The sequence below is a fragment of the Sparus aurata genome, chromosome 13 (assembly GCF_900880675.1).
Source record: "Sparus aurata chromosome 13, fSpaAur1.1, whole genome shotgun sequence".
In the NCBI taxonomy this organism is placed as follows: Eukaryota; Metazoa; Chordata; class Actinopteri; order Spariformes; family Sparidae; genus Sparus; species Sparus aurata.
This window is the reverse complement of record NC_044199.1, coordinates 20,451,049-20,472,757: the sequence shown is the minus strand read 5'-3', so window position 1 is coordinate 20,472,757 and position 21,709 is coordinate 20,451,049. Positions and strand designations below refer to the sequence as shown.

General features: G+C 43.0%; 1 protein-coding gene and 1 long non-coding RNA gene across 2 annotated transcripts in view; one reads left to right on the top strand and one right to left on the bottom strand.

The window, feature by feature from the left end:
* Positions 1 to 21,709, top strand: part of ntm (neurotrimin) — a 993,858-nt gene that overhangs the window by 315,142 nt on the left and 657,007 nt on the right. The window lies entirely within an intron of this gene.
* Positions 5,340 to 5,802, bottom strand: LOC115594162 (uncharacterized). The gene is made up of 2 exons (XR_003986433.1): positions 5,710 to 5,802; positions 5,340 to 5,612 (listed from the first exon to the last, which is right to left on the bottom strand). It is a non-coding gene; the product is annotated as an uncharacterized LOC115594162 (long non-coding RNA).

Sequence of the window (21,709 nt, the reverse complement as noted above, 5' to 3'; positions counted from 1 at the left end):
ACGGAAGTGAACCACAGCGGAAGTGACCCCCAATGGAAGTGACCTTAAACGGAAGTGACCTACAACGGAAGTGAACAGTAACGGATGTTAACAATGAGGCGGATTGTTCCTGGCGGACTATTTCATTGAAGAAGACAGCTCTTGCCCCTGTGATAAGTAAGTGAAACATTGTTCTCTAGCTAACTATGATGCAGGTATACTGTAAAGCTAGTGTACCGTTAGGCTGGTGGCAGAGTATATAAATATAAAAATAAGTACATTGAATAACACTGCTCCTTTGTGACATCACATAGCGATAGTCATCATAGTTAGCTAGAGAACATTTCACACCAGAGATTGTCATCTGGTCGCTGCAGGGCTTTTGTATCAACTACAGATTTACATCCTGCATTTTCTAAGCTAGCATCCACAGACACAAAGAGCAGAGAGCTGTTCTGTTCATTGTCTATTTCAATTTGTTGTTGTTTTTTTTCAGAAACAGTGCAGCTGTAGTACCATACTGTTTGATACCAGCCCACTTTGTATGTGTTAGAGGGAATAAACAGAATATGTAGCCAGTAATGTCTGGTGTGATTTAGTGAATGTGTTACAGTGTGTCACATGAGTGAAAGCTAAAACTCAGCTTGTTTGTACAGGGTCAAGTGAAACACATTCCAAGCCCCCACTTTAGCCCGGGTTTACTGGGCATATCAGGAGGCATCGCTGTCCAATTCCCAACTGAAAGATGGCTTCAAGTGATGACCAAGAAGCGGAAGGCACTTTTTCAGAAAAGTCAGAAAAGCCAGAATTACAAAGCTCTGCAGTCCTCCGGAAATAGGTTCCTTCACCTCTCCCGCTTATCCAGTCTGTGTATCTGTCCTTCTATCCATCCATCCAACTATAATATCTCCCTCTGTCTCTGTGTGTGTCTTTCACCTCCCACACTCAAAGCTCTTCAGCTCCCTAGATTTGTATTCAGTGTTTTCCAAGGATTGTTTTGCATGCAAATTTCCCGATTGTCCTACAGTTACCGCCACCTCAATCTCCCCCTCTCAAATGCCTGTTTAAAACTTTAGTTAGTTAGTTAGGGTTAGCCGTACTGGTTACTTTACTTTACTTTACTTACTTAATTTATATTCTACATCAATCATCTAAAGTTGTAGCTAGGTTATTATTATAGCTTAAAGTCTGTGTAAAGCAAAATCAGCCATTTTCTTCTAAACACATTAAACAGGTCATAAATGTGTTTACTTAAAACATGTAAAAGCCATTCGACCATTTAGAATTTAATTTTGGAGCTAGGCTCACAAACAGTTTTTCAACATTTCTGTGTTCAGGATTTAATGGGCGGGTCAGAAATCATGCAAATCATGGCCACATTTGCATAAACCCGGCCATGCTGCGGAAGTGGTATAAATACGTTCAGCGCGTCAGCTTCAGCGGTTCTCCCACTCGCTCTCCAGTCTTGGATAGCATTGCTTACAATAGTTTGCAGCTAGCTAACCAGCCAACCAGTCAGCTAATCAGTCTTGTCTCCTCCACATTGTTTTTGCATCTTTCCTGGATGCCACAGTGTGCAGGTTAACGGCTCTGTTAGCTTATTTAAGTTTCCTTCGGATGACAGCATAAGGAAACGGTGGATCGATTTTGTCAAGAGGAGCTAACGTTACTGTTGGGAGTTAAACATCACCACCAACACCCGTCTCTGCAGTGTCCACTTTACCCCTGATAGTTTCAGCAACTATCACCAGGTGATGTCTGGATTTCTGCAGAGTCCGTTGACGCTGGTGTTATGGCCGCCGCTGGCTGCCGTGTAGCCTGTATTCATTGTGTTGTGTTCTATGAGTGATTCTGCCAGTTATGCAAATGCAGCGGTGTGATTCCCTGTTGAGGATTGGTCATACTGGAGCTGAGGCCGTCTACTTCCTGTTTCCTGTTCACTGGCGTCTACTTCCTGTTTCCGGTTCACTGGCGTCTGTGATTGGTGCGGCTGTGATTTGACCGAACCTGCCAATCAAGAGCCTTCAATCAACCTCAGCTGCAGTATAAATGACTTGTGTGTCCTCAGTTTCGCGCGGCTGTGAACCTATGATCAGTTTGCCTCTCTGTGCGTCTTTGAGTGTTCATAGGTATTGCCTGTCTGAGTGGCTTCAGTCAGTGTGTTGGGAATCTTTGTCCTATATTTAGTTTAATACAGAGTACCAGAGTTGGTCACTCTTTTGGTTTGAGTTGCTGAATAACTTTTGTTTGTTTTTGGACCCTTGTGTTTTGTAAGCTTATGGGTGCTGACCTCCTTTCGTTCTTTGGTGTTTTTTTTTGAAAGAGCTAAATAGCTGTCATTTATCTGACTTCATTTTGTGCATTAGTCACTTGTCAGCACCTGTACAGCCTCCTTTTGTTATATTTTCTTGTGCAAGTACACTCTCCTTATTTTATTAAAACTCTGACTTTTTCCCTGAGCCGGTCCAGTGTCGTATCCCACCTCATTTCTTGTCCCAATTACATGTTACTGCTCTCCAACACGAGCCGGGTCGTAACACTGGTCACTTGGACCCTCACGAACCGACCCTCTCCGTCCCCGGCTTGCATCCTCTCCTCCCGCCGACAGCAAGTGCCACCGGCCTTATGTGGCCGCCGCCGACCCTCTCCGTCCCACTGACGGCGGGCGCCACCGGCATAATGTGGCTACCGATGCAGCCGACCCTCTCCATCCCGCTGACGGCGGGTCCCACCAGCGGTATGTGGCGGTAGTATCAGGGCTGCATTATTGGTGAGCCTTCCCAGTGTGAACGGATAATCCGGAGGCGCGGAGCGAGGGCGTGTCGGTCTGACAGTCTGATAACTGCACAGGTCCTTCACTCAACTAAATACAGAGAAATGTCCCACAAAGCAACGTTACATGACCGAACAAAAGTAACGTTGTAACTGTCTTTGGCAACTTATATGAGGAAAACAAATACCACAGCTGTATGTGGAGAAGCTCTGTCCTCCTGTCCGTCCTCCGCCTGTCCTATCGACTCTCCCATCGACTCTCCCTCACATTTCTGCTCAGAAAACAGCGTTTGTCACGCTTGTCACAAGAGTGTTTAACTCACCGAGTGTTTGACGAAAATAAATCACAGCGACCGCCAGCCGTCCTGACCGAGACTTCAGGGAACTTTCCCCCAGAAAACAGCCTCCATCCCTGCGAGTGACAGAGTCCTGTTTACTGATGGTGATTATGTATAATTATGTAATTTAGCGCGAAAAACTTCACTCTGTCACTTTCCAGGATGTTTGGTGGGTCAGGATCTCAATCACTACACATTATAACAGCATCCATATGATTATAAACTGTCGCGGGTTTAGATAGACAAGGGGAACACCTGGGGAGACACCGACGTCATTAACATGACGTGTCCCCCCCCCCCCCCACGCATGGGCATGGTTCCAGCGCCTCTAACTGACACGCCCCCAGCGTTTCACAGCAGAAAGAAGTGCTTGTTTTTCCATGATTTTGAGACCTAATTTTATATACTTAGCGATTTTCTTAATCTTTCAAATTCAGCTCACTGGTCAATGATACATGTTTCTATGGTGTGACAAACTCATAACAAAATTTTTTTTGCCACTTTATACGGTCTTTAAGCCCCCCAGCAGTATTTTTTCAGCTTCTGTTTTCATAGTACATAAGCAAAATAGTGAGCATTTCTGGTTCACAAGCTTCCTTCTTTTTAGCTAAATACTGATGAAAAATGCTCCTCATTGTATATTAGGGAATGAAAAGGCAGTGTAGTAACATATCATTGTGTTATCAGTACAGCGAGGTACAGACAGTTGGATCGAAGTTTAGAGAAGCACAGCAGCTCTCACTCTTGAGATCTATCTGAGCTCTATGTGTCTGTGGACGCACACTGACAAAATGCGGGCCAAAATTCTCTAGTTGATTCAACAGCCCTGCAGCTGCCAGATGTGTGGGGGGTTTGGGAGATCTGTTGGGATGTACATTGAATAAGAACAAAGAGAGGCACTGTAATGCTAATGATATGTTTGGTCTCTGTCAACTCCCAAGATACACATAGGATGTTTGTGAAGACACTTTCATAAACTGATTGCATCTATTATCATCTGCCACTGCGTGAGGAATACCACACAATTATACAGCGCAATGACATCATAATCATTTTGGCTGAAAATGTGTCACCTGAGCATAATAGTTAATGTGACTACCCACACCCAGTGAAATATTAAAACCAATTACTTAAAATACAAATATCATTACAGGCCGAGCATATTTAACGATCATCTACCATATCATGAGGTCATCAATATTATGCCTCAGCTTTTTGTTTTTCAACAGTACTGCATAGAACTGAAAGTAATATGGCTGGGAAATAATGATTTAACAACAGCAGGGCAAACTATTATGGTACAAGAGCTGATACACAAGTATTATAATAATATATATAATATTGATGACCTCATTATATGGCAGTCTTAATAATCATGGGAATCACACTCTCTCAAACCTGTCAAATACTAGTTGCCAATGATACAGTAAGAAAAGTTGATTTCAAGCTGAAGTAAAGCTTCAGCTTCCATCATCACTGCTCCTTCTGGCGGATAGATGCACCTTTGCAACTGGTTTCCACACATTACGCTCATTGGCCCCACATTGTGGGGGGAGCTCATTCCATTCATGGACTCTACCAGGTCTGAGCATTGACCCATCACACAGTTCAGCTCCAACAGTACTACGGGTTACTGAGTATGTAGTATGACTGAGTGTATGTAATGTTTATCCTGTGGTAGTACCTATTGCACTACTGCCACAAAGACAGCATTTACCACATGGCCACTGCTAGCACCATGGTGACTGACTGAACTAAATAACCGTAAGAATCCCAGTTTGACCTGAAATCCCTGGTCTCTGTGCTATGAAAAGACAGAGTAAAACACCTTTTTGTATTAATAAGTAGAGAGGTTTACTTGGGGATCAAGTCGAAAGACTGCAGCTTTTGAAGTGTCTCAAATAGCGACTGGGGAGAACAATGCCTCTTCCTGTTTTGGTTGTGCAATGGTAGACATGCTTCCTTTGCACCATAATTGGGAAAAATCCCAAGTTTTTAACTTATGTACAGATACTGTCATATTTCTACAGCCATGTACAGCCTGTGCAGCCAGCATTCAAAATAAAGTCAAGTATATACCGTTTCCCTACATGAATGTTACAGATTAATGTAATTCAGATAAGTACACATAGATTAATAAACCTTACTTACTTTGTTGTCTTTTAGCACAGTTGAAGCAAATAGCAACACGTCCTGCTGTTGTTGTGTTTTACATAGATCTGAACCCAAAAGCACGACTCAAACCACAGATGACAGTGAATAACAAGTATTTTAATGTTCACCAATGTGAAACTAGTGCGAAGGGTAATGGGTGGTGTGAGGTCCCAGGGTCCCGTCGTGGCTACTAAAATCACCAGGAGTGACGAGGGTGAAGGTGTCGTGGTGCGGCGAGGCGTCGTGAGGTCCGTCTTCTCGAGCGTACTCACTCGGCAAGGAAACACAGGAGAAGAGACGGCTTGCAGGCAAAATCCACAGGCAGGCAGAGCAGTAGCAAACACGAAGCTGCACAGTCAGTACGGCAATCTGAGGCAAAGCAGGAGAGGCACAGAGGAGTTAGCTACACAAGCTAGTCACAGAAGTACAATGCAAAAATACACCGGAGAGCCAGGATGTGAACAACCACGTAGACTGACGAAACGATCTGGCGATGAGCAGGAGGGAATCCAGAGGCTTTAAAGGGAGATGATTGCAGAGTGGATTCACCTGGCTGCTGTCTGTGGAAAGGAGACCACGCCCACATGCAGACACACAGAACAGACAGGGGGAGAGACACAGGAGGAAAACAGACATGGAAAACACACACAGGGGAGAGGGCGGGGCTGCCATGATAGAATCATGACAGCTGTAGTGAGTGCATGGCCGCAGATAGGTGATATACAATATGCTTATCATCAGTTAGCTCTGCCCTAGTACACCACTAAATTATAACAGTGTATTTCTTCAGACTCACATGTCAACCATCTATCTGAATGAAAGATGTTGGAATAGAAAATACTTCTTGAGATAGACATTAAGTTTGCATGCAGCATGTTTGAAGGTAGTTGTGATTATCATTTTATCATTATCCATTTTTTAAGTAGCTCATGCCTGTTGCAGACTCTGTGATGACCTAATCACTGATGTGTTTAAACTGTCAGAAGATTTTGTTGTTCACTAACGAACACCACAAGGTACTCATTCGTCTGATTATTCCAACTATCAAATCCCTAAACTGCAGGTGCAAAGGTTATCTTTGTCTGTGATGCTGCTGGTTTTTAATGACTTCATCACCCATGTTCTGCCTTTATTTAGACAACATGATATTCAAAGAGTAAATTTTTCAGACTTTTGATTATCATTTTGTTAATTTAATTTTTTGCTGTAATTGCCCCTGAGTAATCAACATTCTACATTTAAGCATTTAGCTTAAATGTCATAGTACAAAAGTCCAAGTTGCCCAAGGTTCCCTGGCAAAGTGCACATGTCATATACCAGCACACCACTGTCAGCTCCGCATGTAGAATTGGCAGCACATTGAAAAGCCTTCTGTGATAGACAATGCATCTGTCTTATCCATTTCCCCTGTGGTACAGTGGCCTCTGCATTTGGGCCAAAGCAGCTCTTAAAGGAATTTCTGTCTAAAGGGCTCAGTGGCTGCAGGCTAGTTTTCAAATGTAACCAACCATGCTAGCCTTAGTGTGTATGAAATTCATGGGAGAAAAGAACTCATACTGTGAAGGCTTCTTAAGAAAATGATTTCGTTAATAATCACCAGGGAGCACCAAGCAGTCGAATTCATTAATTAATTTCAGTCTGTTACATGTTGCGTCTATGGATTTGACATTGCATAATTAGAAGGAATAACAAGCTGTTTTTTTTAGTACAAACAATTCATGCTTTGGAAGGATGTCAGCTAAGATCTAAATACACTATATTGCCAAAAGTATTCACTCACCCATCCAAATAATTGAAATTAGGTGTTCCAATTTGTGTCAATTTGTGAAAGACTGGGTCGCTCTCAGGAGCTCAGTGAATTCCAGCATGGTACTGTGATAGGATGCAACCTGTGCAAAAAGGCCAGTCGTGAAATTTCCTCACTCCTAAATATTCCACAGTCAACTGTAAGTGGTAATATAACAAAGTGGAAGTGATTGGGAACGACAGCAACTCAGCCACAAAGTGGTAGGCCAGGTGAAATGACGGAGCGGGGTCAGTGGATGCTGAGGCACATAGTGTGTAGAGGTCGCCAACTTTTTGCAGGGTCAATCACTACAGACCTCCAAACTTCATGTGCCTTCAGATTGGCTCAAGAACCATGCTTAGAGAGCTTCATGGAATGGGTTTCCATGGCCGAGCAGCTGCATCCAAGCCATAAATCAGCAAGTGCAATGCAAAGCGTCGGATGCAGTAGTGTAAGGCACGCCGCCACTGGACTGTTGCTTTCTCTTACCACATAACAGTTTTGGCAATAGCAGTTATGCAACCAGGTGTTCAGGAATAATTTCCCAAACAGTGGAGACACGTTCTCTGGAATGACCTAGCACTTCTCCATCTGGCAATCTGATGGACAAGTCTGGGTTTGGTGGCTGCCAGGAGAACAGTACTTGTCTGACTGCATTGTGCCAAGTGTAAAGTTTGGTGGAGGGGGGATTATGGTGTGGGGTTGTTTGTCAGGAGCTGGGCTTGTCTGTATGTCTGTCTACATGCTACTGTCACAAGTGAAATCCCCCGATGTGGGATGAATAAAAGTCTAAAGTGTAAAGTCTAAAGTAATAGTTGATTTGCAAATAGTTTTTTGCAAAAATTGCTGAAGAACTACATTTTTAAAACCCATCTGGAATTAATTGGAAGTCGTAAAAAACAGTTTGACAGCTCTAATGATTTTGGAGCCTCGCAGTTTACGTTTCTGAACATTTTTGGTCCATTTCACGTTTTATAATGGGTGTGTATTGCGTGATGGCATCATCACGAGAGTGGAGAGGAGAAAGTTTCACAACTTTTCTCTAAATGTGGATCAAAATCCCACAATTTTCACTCAACACACATTAAAAACATCACATTGGGGCTCTACACAGGCATATAATTATTTAAGCAAACAGACTTACACTTCTGGCTGTACATGCTTTCAAGTGACAAAAAAAAGCCCCAAGGACCAATGGTAATTTAGAAGAAAAAATTCCTGGTCAAAAGTAGACAGCCCCCATTTTCTAAATCGCTTTCATTTCCTAATTTTTGACTCTAAGCAAACCTTTTTGAATGCAGGTTTGTGTCAAAGTCCCCTTTCTCTTACCATATTACAACCATATTACAATTTTGGCAATAGCAGTTATGTAACCAGGTGTTCAGGAATAATTTCCTGTAATTTCCCATTCAAAATGATAGAAAATCCATCTACATGAGCCAAGACAGACACACACACTCACTCCCTCAGAAAAACACACACACAACAAACACAACACACACACACACACACACACACACTGTATATTTTGTATTGCCTATTTCTTTACCACTTTGCCACCCATTTATATTATATTTATTAATCATCTGCTGAGTCATTATTCAAGCCAGAAACTACATAGGGTCCGTCTTATGTCTGAGATATGAACCTTAGTCATTGTCCAAGCCCTGAAACTCCTTTGAAATATTAATGTTCCCAATTGTTGTCTGTACTAACTAGGTAGTTGGTAATAAATGAGTACTACAAAGTTCTATGTAGTGTCAATCTAATATCCATGCCTAGCAAATCACTGGCCGAACCTCTGGTTTGCTGTTTTGTTCCCCACTCTCTAATTGACACACACAGCTATCTGTCAATTGGTAGCTACTGACTTACCAAGCATCAGATGCATCCAACATTTCTTGACAAATGTCTAGTTATTTCTTTCATTTATGATGCCAGAGCAGGTCCACACATAAGTGGTGCTTGATGCTTCTGATGTATGACTGAGTTAAATTGACTCAGAATAAGAAACAAGGAGGTGAGGTCCTTTTACAAAACGTAGCTGTTCTTACAGTAAGTGGTAAATACTGGCAAACATACAATGCTAATATTGTCTCATAATCCTTGTAAAACCCTGGCAACCATAATGTCTCCTCTCAGTTTACTGAGATGTTGATAATAAGAAATACACAATTCCTTTGTAGAAAACAAGTATGCCAAATAGATATTCATGTCCACGTCTCTGTAACACCTCAGACCAGACCACACTGGCTTTCACTCTTCAAGATGAAATGATACACAAGATCCCCTTGAACCACACATAAATATTAAATGCATGAACAAAGATAAGCTGCACTTGCATACAGTGCCCTTAAGTGCAAAACACTCCTGGGGAACCCTTACCTTTTCTCTATCGTTCTTTTCTTTGTAAACCTTTGGTTTGAAGGCCACCATGGGCTCCCCTGCGCCAGCTGAATAAAGGAAAATCACCTGCCCTGTCATCCAAATTCACCTTGCAGCCTGGCAGCAGGAAGACGGGGGAATTAAGCTACAGAGTGTTGCTGTGTTCAGGTTTTGCTTCCACAGCAGTTGCACAAGCCAGAGAAAAAATCCATAAACCTCAGTTGAGCTCCTTCACAAAGCCACATTTAGTAACTTTTTGAGACAGAGTGTATAGTTTGTCTGTTCTGTTCATGCTTTTTTATACATCCCTTTATCACAAGTTTGCAAATCAAATACTACCTTTTACCTTTCTACCCATTTTTGATTTGCTTTTTCTGGTCAATGTTGGATTGACAAAAGGGCAAGTAGAGTAACCCAAACATTACTTTTCCTAGCAATTTTCTGAAGAGCAGAAACCTGTTTATAATTAAGAGGCTTTTTGCAGAGTTCATAGCTGGCCACCTCCAACACAAGTGGTATCCCCACAATCAATAAAAAGCCAAATATGCACACAGGGTCAAACAGAGGCTATTAAGAGACAAGATGTTGTTAGGGTAATTTCAAATTGACATCATGATCTGTGAGAGATGTACAAGTGCGCATGAGCAGAATAAAGCGGGCTCTCAGTTCCGGTCACTCCGATGATGAGCGTGTGTGATTATTCCTCCGTGTTAGCTATGCTTAGTTAAACCTGTGTTCCTGCCCTAAAGATGGCAACTCCAACAGGTTATGGGCCCAGGAGGGAACTTGGAAGCCGATGGAATCGATTGTGTTTCGATGGAGATGAAAAAAATTATGAACTATGGAAGACAAAGTTTTTGGGGCACCTGCGTCTGCTTGGGCTAAAGAACATTATTTTGAAAGAGCCTGACGACAGCGATGACATGGACGATGATGCAGGGAAAAGTTAAGAAGCCTATGCTGAACTAATACAGTTTTTGGATGACAAAAGTCTTTCCCTGATTATGATAGAAGCGGCAGATGACGGGAGAAAAGCGTTGAAGCTACTGAGGGAGCATTATGCAGGTAAAGGAAAACCACGCATGATTAGCCTCTACACGGAGCTAACATGCCCTCCAGAAAGCCACCAAGGAGAACATTACGGACTACATTATCCGTGGAGAGATGGCTATTATGGCATTAAGAAATGCAGAAGAGACTTTAAGTGATGGACTGTTGATTGCGATGATTATGAAGGGTTTGCCCGAGTCATTTAAGCCGTTTGCAATCAATATTCCGCAGAGTTAAGAGATAACGTTTGGTGAATTCAAAACCAAGCTGAGGAGTTATGAGAGCACAGAGAAGTTAACCGCCAGTTCCACTGATGACAACGTTATGAAGGCAAGTGGCTGGGTGAGAGGGAGAGTTAAAGAGGGCTCAGGGATAATGCTAACCTGCTACAACTGTGGTCAAAAAGGATATAAGGCCCGGGAATGCACTAGAGAGCATAAGGAACAGAGGCAGTGGTGCAGTTTTTGCAAGAGCTCCACACATAAAGACGCAAACTGCATTCGGAAAAGGAGAGACAATGTAAAACACGCAACTGAAGTCGAAGACCACACATTTGCATTCAAAATGAACGATTGCCATACTTCTGAACTGAAGCAGAAAGGGCTAATAATTGACACGGGAGCAACGTCACATATGGTCACTGACATCAAGAAGTTTAAGGAATTTGATGAGACTTTAAAGCCGGAAAAGCACATTGTGGAGCTGGCTAGCGGAGCAAAGGCGAGCGGCGTAGCACTGAAGAGAGGCGCTGCTGAGGTCTTCTGATGAAAACATCATTGAAGAAAGCGTTGTTCATACCGTCGTTTCCACAGGATATTTTCTCCGTCAAAGCAGCGACAGCCAGCGGAGCTATGGTCATCTTTCGAGAGGGGTGTAACCAGCTCACCCATAAAGATGGTGCGACGTTCGACATCAAAATGTACAATAGACTTTATTGTCTGAACACTGTAAGTAATGAAAAAGACGATGGATGTCATGGATGCTATGATATTCAAACATGGCACGAAATTCTTGGACATAACTATGAAGATGTGTCAAAGCTGTAAAATGTAACAGAGGGAATGAAAATCAAGGGTAAGATTGACAAATCTAGCCTAAACTGTGAAGTCTGTACAAAGGGAAATTTGCTCAGAGTAGAAACTGAGAGCCTGATGAAAGAGCAAAGACAGCACTTGAACTTGTACACACTGATTTAGCTGGCTCCATAGAACAAGAGGTAAAGGATGGCTTTAGATACACTCTGGCATTTACTGATGATCATTCAGGGGCAGTTTTTGTGTATTTTCTGAAAGCAAAGAGTGACACAGCCAAAGCCACCGAAAAGTTAATTGCTGATGTGGCACCTTAATGGAAAATAAAGTGCATCAGGTCAGATAATGGCTAGGCGAGTTTACAGGAAAAGATTTCCAGTCACTGCTCAGTAAGAATGCCATGAGACATGAAACTTCAGTGCCTCACTCTCCCCATCAAAATGGGACGGCTGAGAGACACTGGAGAACATTGTTTGAAATGGCAAGATGCATGTTGCTTGAGAGCAACCTACCAAAGAAGTTGTGTACATGTAATGACTGCTGCAGTTATTTGCAACAGGTGCTATAACAGACGTGTAGGGCAGACTCCACACACAAAATGGAGCGCGATGACCAGATACTGACCAATATTGACTACTGCTACAGAGTGATGTGTAATGTACCACAAACCTTCAAGGAAGCTATGAGCTCATCAAAATTAGAGATTTGGGCTAGTGCCATGAAGGAAGAGATGGATTCTCTTGAGGAGAACAATACATTCACATTAACCACACTGCCAGATGGCAAAAATGCAGTGGGGTGCAGGTGGGTCTATGCAGTCAAAAACAATTCAGATGAGACCTGATTTAAGTTGGATCGTCAGTAAGCTGTCACAGTACTTATCAGATCCAAAAGAATAACACTGGACAGCAGCTAAACATGTGTTTAGGTACTTAAAGGGTACAATGAGCCAGGAGTTGTGTTACAAAAAGGGGGAGGAAAAACTCAAACGTATAGCATGTAGTGATGCTGATTTGGCAGCAGATCAAAATGACAGATGAAGCACAACAGGGTACTGTTTCAGTTTAACTGAAAGCAGGCCTGCGATTTCATGGAAATCTAAGAAGCAGCCAACAGTAGCTCTATCTACATGTGAAGCAGAGTACATGGCCCTGGCTGCTACTACACAAGAAAGTTTGTATCTTGTACAGTTGTTGAATGGGATGGATAATGAGGGCCAATATGAATTGAAAATCTTTGAAGACAATCAAGGTGCAATTGCTCTGTCAAATCTCTTCAGAGATGTAAACATATCGACATCAGTTGTCATTTCATTTGGTCTGCACTCAGTGATGGTAAAGTAACCATTGAATATTGTCCAACAACAGACATGGTTGCAGATATTTTGACTAAGTCTGTAATGAAGTTCAAAATTAAATTTTTTCTTGCGTATATGTTTGGAATATGAGTTGTGAAATGTGTAACTATGCACAAAAATGTTATGTTGATTAACCTGTGTTAAATGTGATTTGTAGAGATTAAGAGCAAGTGGGGGTGTTAACAGACAAGATGTTGTTAGGGTATGCTCTTAAATTGACGTCATGATCTGTGAGAGATGTACAAGTGTGCATGAGCAGAATAAAGCGGGCTCTCAGTACACTCCAATAATGAGCGTGTGTGATTATTCCTCCGTGAAGTTAGCTATGCTTAGTTAACCCGGTGCTCCTGCCCTAAAGACGGCAACTCCAACAGAGGCCCAGGGAAATTTCTATTGTAAAACTATGCTAAGTTGGTGATGTCTTCTGTGGTTGTTTGGCTTTCCTGCAAAATCCTACTGTGATGATATTTAATTGAGATTGACTGCAGGCTTTACCATGGGAAGGAAACAGGGGGTAAAACAATGAATGGATGTTTCCTTGAATCCTGTTTACTGGATAGCTGCGACTTACTTTCCTTTTACATTTTCTGTGGGAGGTATTCATCTGAAAAGGAGGCAAGTACTGTGATACCTACATACTATATAAATAACGGTTATGGGGGCTTGTACCCAAAACATTACAGGCCATAACTTGCAGATTTCTTGTACACAATGAAAAACAGGCTCAGTGGGTACCACACAAAGATAGAAGACCTTGAAGTCAACATAGTATAAATATCAACCTGGAGGCAATCATAGAGCCAGTGAAAAGTATGAAAAATTTGCTATATAAAAAATTATAAAATGATGGAGAAATATTACCTGTTATTACATTGTATTACAATATATATTTTTCACAATATAAGTGCTGTATCGTAGATGACCACCTACTTTCAGCACAGTGAAGGTTTCTACTGACAGAAGCACGGCTGTGACATGGGTTCACCCATGTTGTCAGTAGTGACTAACCTCCACATGGAAGAACTTGAGATAAGAACCTAGATTACCTTCACAAGGACTGCTTCTAGCCACTGGTTCAGGTATTTATGTGGATGACACCTGGGTCAAAATCAGAACAAGGGAAGTGGAAGCCTTCACAGACCATATAAATCCTGTTGACAGCTGGGTGTCATCAGAACCCTAAACCATTGTGCTGAGACCATGCCCACAAAGAAAGAGGGATAGGAGAAGGAATAGAGGCACATCAGGGGAGCACTTGAAACCTGTAGCTATCTAAACCGGTCCTTTGTCAAAACCTCTAAAAGATCCAGAGCAGACCAAACTTTAGCAAACCTTACAACATTGTCAAGAATCCTCTTCGATGAGAGGTGAAACATCTTCTAGAAACTGAAACAAGGCCGGTTGCCTACATTATAGCACTTAGAATTACCATGAACTGACTGAGAACCGTCATCAACAATATATATTTTTGTATTTGTCTGCACTGAATATTGTGAACACTTTCCATTTGAAAAGTTTCAAGTAAATTGAAATATGCTTTCTTGGGTAAATATATAATATCCCTTATATCACGACCAGGGCAAACACAACAAGGGTTTGGACTCAATAGTACGACAGACACAGGATGTAGGTCAAGCAATAGTCTTTACTTGTAAAAAAGAGCAAACAAGTTCACTGATCAGCCAGGGTCAACAAACAGTTCCGACAGGGGGCAGGCAGGACAGAGAGTTCGGTACACGTGTAGGCAGTCAGCGGAGGTAAACAAACCAGGCAGGGATCAGGCAAGGCGAAGGGATCGGCAGGTGTGTAGTCAGTCAGCGGAGGCGAACAAAACAGGCAGGGATCAGGCAGAGGCAGGTCAAAGAGTAAACAGGCGGAAGTCGGTAACAATAATCACTAGAAGGCTTCTTGGAACGAAAGGCTGGGACGCTGTGCACGGGGGCAAACAAGACGAACTGGCAACTACCAGAGGAAACACAGGACCTAAATATGCACACAAGCACACAACAGGTGAAGGTAATCAGGGCGGGGCGCACAATCAGAGGAGGACGAAACCAAACAAGCAGGAAGGGGGGGAATCTGAAACGAGAGGAGAGGTGAGAACACCAGACAAAACTGGGGCAAAATATCACATGGGTTGAGACATAACACCTTATATATATATATATATATATATATATATATATATATATATATATATATATACATATATATATATATATATATACATATATATATATATACATATACATATATATACATATACATATACATATATATACATATACATATACATATATATATATATATATATATATATATATATATATATATATGTATATGTATATATATATATGTATATATATATATATATATATATATATATATATATATATATATATATATATATATATATATATACACATATATATACATATATATATATATATATATATATAGTGCTGCCCCTCCCTACACGCAGAACACACAGTCTCACGATCCATGGGGGGCCCCATTTTGCACAAAGGGACACATTTTCTGTAAATGCGCAAAGGATGTGAATCACTGCAGTGGGGCGCGCGTAGAGCACCAAGTCAGCCCGAGGCAGGAGAGAAAAAAAGAGACGAGTAATCTGACACTGCACGCGTTTCCGCAATGATAGACAGCACGAAGCATCTGACCAATCAGCAGTCAGATGCACCGACAGGCAGTTCGATGCAGGTGGAGAGATGGCCTCCAAACTTCAATTTTGTGACACCCCAAATGATACCGAAACATCGTGTAAATGCCACAGTAATCCTGCTCTAGTTGCTCATCAGGTGGTGATGTCTTTGTATTTATTTTATTTATTTTTATTTATTTATTTTTTTTATCTTGCTGCAGGGCTTACAAATAAGGCTATTGTATCTTTCTCTGAATCATTAGGGTAACGAAACAAGCACACTTTCTGCCCAGTCCCACAGGAACAACTAACAGTGAATTGAACTCAGTCTCCACAATAAATGTTAGTAATGTATGTGATTGGCCTGGTAATGGAAAAAAGGGACACGGACACAGAAGTCTTAACCTGATGCTTTGTTTTTTCGTGGTCATCAGTCAAGTGCATAGGGCATTTAGATGTAATAGTAGGATAGTTTTACAGAAAAAACAACCATGCCACCTGACTACGTCAAAAAAATATCCAGTGATTTCTCAGCCTTGAACTGTGGTCATACACATGCTATGTGAATGTTTGCCATATGGCACAGAGCAATGTGAACATATCAGTTTTTTTGCTAAAAGATTAACTGCAAACATTTTATTCTGATGTCTGGGCTGGTGAATTTGTACTGCACAATGATGTGATTTCGATTAAGTACTCCACACCATACTGATTGTTGACATCAGATAGGTATAGAAGAATTGCTCAAATTTGATTAAACAATCAGAATTTTCCTTTTTATTGGACATGGCAGCTCAGAAAAAGGTTTCTCTTCATTTCTCATTTGCAGGTGGACAACACAAGTCTATTAGCACTCATTATGATTCAAAATGAATAAGAATGATTAAAAGCTACAGTTATTTGTTTTTGTTTTTGAATCCATCTGTCTACTCTGTTCATCTTATCTTCTCTGTATAACTGAAAACCCCATTCACTGTGATTTAACTCATATTAATGCGTGATCCCTGCAGTATGATACAGTCCTACCATGCATGCTGACGACTTTCCTGTTGCACATAGCTGACAATTGTTTAAAGTATTTACAGGTGAAAATGGAAAAAAAAGAACATCCAGTATTTGGCAAACACTTTGATTTGCTTTGAAATATATTAAGTCATATGGGAGTTGTTTGTGCGGCTTACGCTCCAAGACCAGACCCATATTAACCCCATTTGGTGCCCCTGGGCACTATAACTCAATATATCTATCTATGCATAAGCAAAATGCTTCTTGTTAATGAAGATCATCTCTCTCACACAGCTGTCCGCAGTGCTGCGCATCACTACCTAGGTGAATGTGTTACATCCAAATGAGTCGGAAGCAGTAGCAGCCCGTTCCTAGACGTGGTCTTGTACGAAGAAAATTAATTTTGGGTCAAAGATGTTTTGGGTTTAGATAGATAGATAGATAGATAGATAGATAGATAGATAGATAGATAGATAGATAGATAGATAGATAGATAGATAGATAGAATTACTTTAATGATCCCAGACTGGGAAATTATTTTGTTACAGCAGTAGTGGGTCAGCAAATAAAACACTTTGTACATAACATAAATAGAATCCAATATATACATAGTGTATATATGCAGTGCACAGTGTGCTATAAACAATAAACAATAATAATATATACAACAAAACAAAATATGCAAAATATACTATAACAATAATAATATATACAACAAAACAGTAGAGAGACCAGAGTTCTCTGTCAGGCAGAGGTGAGAGAGTTATTGTATAAAGTGATGGATTGTGGCAGGAAAGATTTCCTGTATCTATTGCTACGACAGCGAAGCTGAAGCAGCCTTCCGGAGAAGGTGCTCCGCTGTCTGACCAGTGTGAGTTGGAGAAGGTGGAGAGGATTATCCATGATGGATAACAGTTTTTTCAGTGTCCTCCTCTCCACCACAGCCTCCAGAGTGTCCTGTTTGCAGCCAATCACAGAGCCAGCCTTCCTGATCAGTTTGTTGAGTCTGTTGGTGTCGCTGGCTCCAATGCTGCTTCCCCAACAAACCACAGCAAAGAAAAGTACACTGGCCACCACAGACTGATAAAAGATCTCCAACATCTTGCTGCACACGTTGAAGGATCTCAGCTTCCTCAGGAAGTAAAGTCTGCTCATCCCCTTCTTGTAAACAGCTTCAGTGTTAGATCTCCAGTCCAGTCTGTGGTTGATGGTAACACCCAGGTACTTGTAATCCTCCACTGCCTCCACATCCTTTCCCAGAATGCACAGAGGTTGGAAAGCCGTCTTCCTCTTCTTCCTGAAATCTATCACCATCTCTCTGGTTTTGCTGATGTTCAGCCGCAGGTGATTCTGTCCAGTCCACTCAACAAAGTTGTCTACCAGTGCCCTGTACTCCTCCTCCTGTCTCTCACTTATACACCCAACAACAGCCGAGTCGGCAGAAAACTTTTGCAGGTGACACGACCCAGTGTTGTACTGAAAGTCAGTGGTGTATAAGGTGAACAGGAAAGGAGACAGTACAGTCCCCTGTGGAGCTCCTGTATCACTAACCACCGCATCAGACAGAACACTGCCCATACGGACAAACTGTGGCCTGCCTGTCAGGTAGTCAGTAATCCAGGAGATCATTGTGTTGTCTCCACCCATCACCCGCAGCTTCTCCCCCAGTAGCAGTGGCTGAATGGTGTTAAAAGCACTAGAGAAATCAAAGAATGTGATTCTCACAGTACCTCCTCCACCATCCAGGTGCGAATGGACTCATTGCAGCAGGTAGATGACAGCGTCATCAACTCCCAAGTGGGGCTGGTAAGCAAATTGCAGAGGGTCTAGCAGGGCTCTCACCTGCGGCCTCAGGTCTCTCCAGCACCTTCATGACGTAAGATGTGAGGGCCACTGGTCGATAGTCATTGAGGTCTGATGGTGTCGACTTCTTTGGAACAGGAACCAGGCAGGAAGTCTTCCAAAGCACCGGTATTCTCTCCTGACCAAGGCTCAGGTTGTAGAGGTGTTGTAGGACAGGAGACAGCTGGCTGGCACATGTCTTCAGGATCCTGGGGCTGATACCGTCAGGGCCTGCAGCCTTCTGCTGGTGGAGTCTCTCCAGCTGTCTCCTAACCTGGCCTGCAGTCACAGTCATGCGGGGGAGGCTGCTGGTGTCTTCAGTGGAGGACGAGGAGGTGGAGGAGGAGGTGAAGGTGGAGGAGGAGGAGGTAGAGGAGGAGGAGGTGGAGGAGGAAGAGGTGGAGGAGGAGGAGGAGGAGAAGAAGGAGAGGTGTTGCACAGGAGAGCTCACATCAGTGGAGTGAGGGAGGAGGGGAGGAAGCATTTGGGGCAGTGAGGGTGTGTGGGGGTCTGGAGGTGTCAGGGAGACGACAGAAGGCTGTGAGCTGAACCTATTGAAAAATCTGTTCAGCTCGTTTGCCCTCTCCAGGCTGCCCGATGACTGTCAGCCACTCACCTTACACCCAGTGATCTGCTTCATTCCAGTCCACATATCCCTCACATTGTTCTGCTGGAGTTTGGCCTCCAGCTTCCTCCTGTAGGTGTCTTTACAGGTCCTCAGCATATCCCTCAGTTCTTCCCTGTCTCCAGACCTGAACGCCCTCTTCTTCTTATTAAGAAGGGCTTTCAGGTCATTGGTGATCCACGGCTTATTATTAGGGAAGCAGCATACAGTCCGGGTTGGCATGGTGGTGTGTTCACAGAACCTGATGTATTCTGTGATGCAGTCGGTCATGCTGTCGAGATCCTCTCCATGTGGCTCAACAAGTGCATCCCAGTCTGTCGACTCAAAGCAGTCCTGTAGTGCGTCAGAAGCCTCCTGAGTCCACCTCCTCACGCTCCTAGTGTGGACAGGCTGCCGCTGAACAAGGGGGATATACTTAGGGGTCAGCAGAACCAGGTTGTGGTCAGATCTTCCAAGAGGGGGGAGGGCTGTGGGACTGTATGCATCCTTAGCATTTGCATACAACAGATCCAGTGTGTTACAGTCTCTGGTGGGGCAGTCAACATACTGGTGAAATGTTGGAAGGGTTTTGTCCAGTGAGACGTGATTAAAATCCCCAGTGATGACAATAAATGCGTTAGGATGCTGCGTCTGTATCTGGGCAACAGCGGAGTGGATGACGTCACAGGCCAGCGCTGCATCAGCTGAAGGAGGAACGTACGCGGCGAGCTCGTCCGTCTTGTTCCCCAGAGACCTCACGTTTCCCATGACGATCGCCGGTACAGCCGGTCTGTGTCTCCTCCTCTTCACCCTCCGTTTCACTCCGGCTCTGCAGCCACGGCGTCTCCTCCGCAGCTCCTTCAGGACCTCAGGTCTGGCTCCGGGTAGCAGTGCAGGTTTACACAGCGCAATCAGCTGGTCGCGTGTGTAAACAATGCGCTCAATGATGCGCTCCTGACCCTCCGTTGCTAGGGTTAGCAAAAACATTGCAAAAACATCACAAAAAGTGCCGTAAAAGTTCAAAAAAGAAAAAAAAGAAAGGTGTTCGTCCTCTCCCAGTCTCCGGAGAAGAGCCGCCAAAAGTTCAGCGAAAACCAGAACACAAACACAACACAAATACAACAAAAACTACGAAAAAACTTAAAAACCCACGGGTGCTGCTGTTACAGGCTGCCACCTAGTACGGCGCCATAGCAACACATGTTTCATAATTAATCTCAGCTTTAATATATAGGCCCTAGTCAACATTCAAATGATAAGTTGTAGTTTAGAAATTAGTTTAGTAAAGTTACCTAAGGGTTTTAACACTTGTTTATTAACAGAGCTGAATAGAGTTTAATGACAAAGGAGACAGATTGTGGTTGACAGAGGGCAGGCATGGACTGGCCATCTGGCATACCGGGCAATGCCCGGTGGGCCGACGCACATTTATGGGCCGGGCTTTCATAATTTAATCCAAAAGTTTTATTATAAATCATTTTTATCGACCGCGATGGCCCATTGGTTGATTTCCTTGAAGGACATTGGGCTAATCCAATCGCTCTCAGTCCTCCTTTTTTTAATCTAAGTGCACAGTTTAGAGGAGGCAGCCAATTGGTCCGTCTTCAATATAGACAGTGAACTGAGCCAATCAGGATATAGTACGAAGGCGGCCCCACCCCTCCCTGCGCTGTCTCCTGTAACTTCTGCTAGTTTCAAAGTGTTGAGCGCGAGGACTGACAACATGGAGCAACCAAAGAGAAAGAAATTGGGTGCGGAGAAGTTGCGTGCTAAGAGAAGAATCTCACTGTAGATGCTGCAAAATGAATAAAAATCACAGACATGTTCGCTGGAGGGGCTGCTGTAGCCTCCACATCCTCTGAGACAGCAAGTAACAGCAGGTTGAAGGTGAAGACAGCAGCAGCGGGCAGGAGAGGAGCAGCCAGAGATGATGCTGACTGATAGGGACAGTGTAGTACAGCCGGTAAGCAGGTAGTAACGTTAATACAGGGACTGTGAGGTGATGGAGGGAACGTTAGCTCTATTACATGAAGAGCTCTCAAAGGGTCGGGCCGGCCCGACAAACCCGCGGGCTCTGGCCGAGTTAAGGGGGGGGCGGCAGACAATTCATGCGGGTGTGTAGCGCTGTGTCGGGTTCGGACTGTAATTTTCAGGCCCGTTGAGAACTCTAATTACATGACTAGACAATTCCCTGCCGGGAAATCGCAAGAGTGGGCTGTGCGCTTTGCCCCGTGACGAAAAAGCAAACATGGCATCAGCAAAGTTTCCTCACCATCAAGCGGGAAAGGCCTTAAGGAACACACACATTAAGTTTTGTGGTCCTAGTTTCCGAAATGTGGTAATAGGAGCGAGTTAAACAAGGCCGCAGTTTTGCAAATCCTATTCCCGATTTACATTGGAGTGAATGGAGCAGTTGAGAGCTACTCTTGTCGGTAGAGGCAGATAAATCCAAAACCATAAATCCTACCAATAAAGTAGACACATTGGGAGAAAGACAACAAGTGTGGCTACAACTCTGGAAAATATCACTGTTTTTGAGTAAAGTTTGTGGCTGGGAGCGTCACTGAAAGAGAACATTTCTGAGAGTTTTTTAAAGTCTCTCACCGTTCAAAAATAATACATCTTAGGAAAAAAGTTCAAATGCAGCTCAAATACACAGGACTGGTGCCTACATTTTAAAGTTTGAATGGTGTTTCTAGGTGAATGCATGCCAGAGCAGGAGATGTTTGAAAAACATTGTAGAT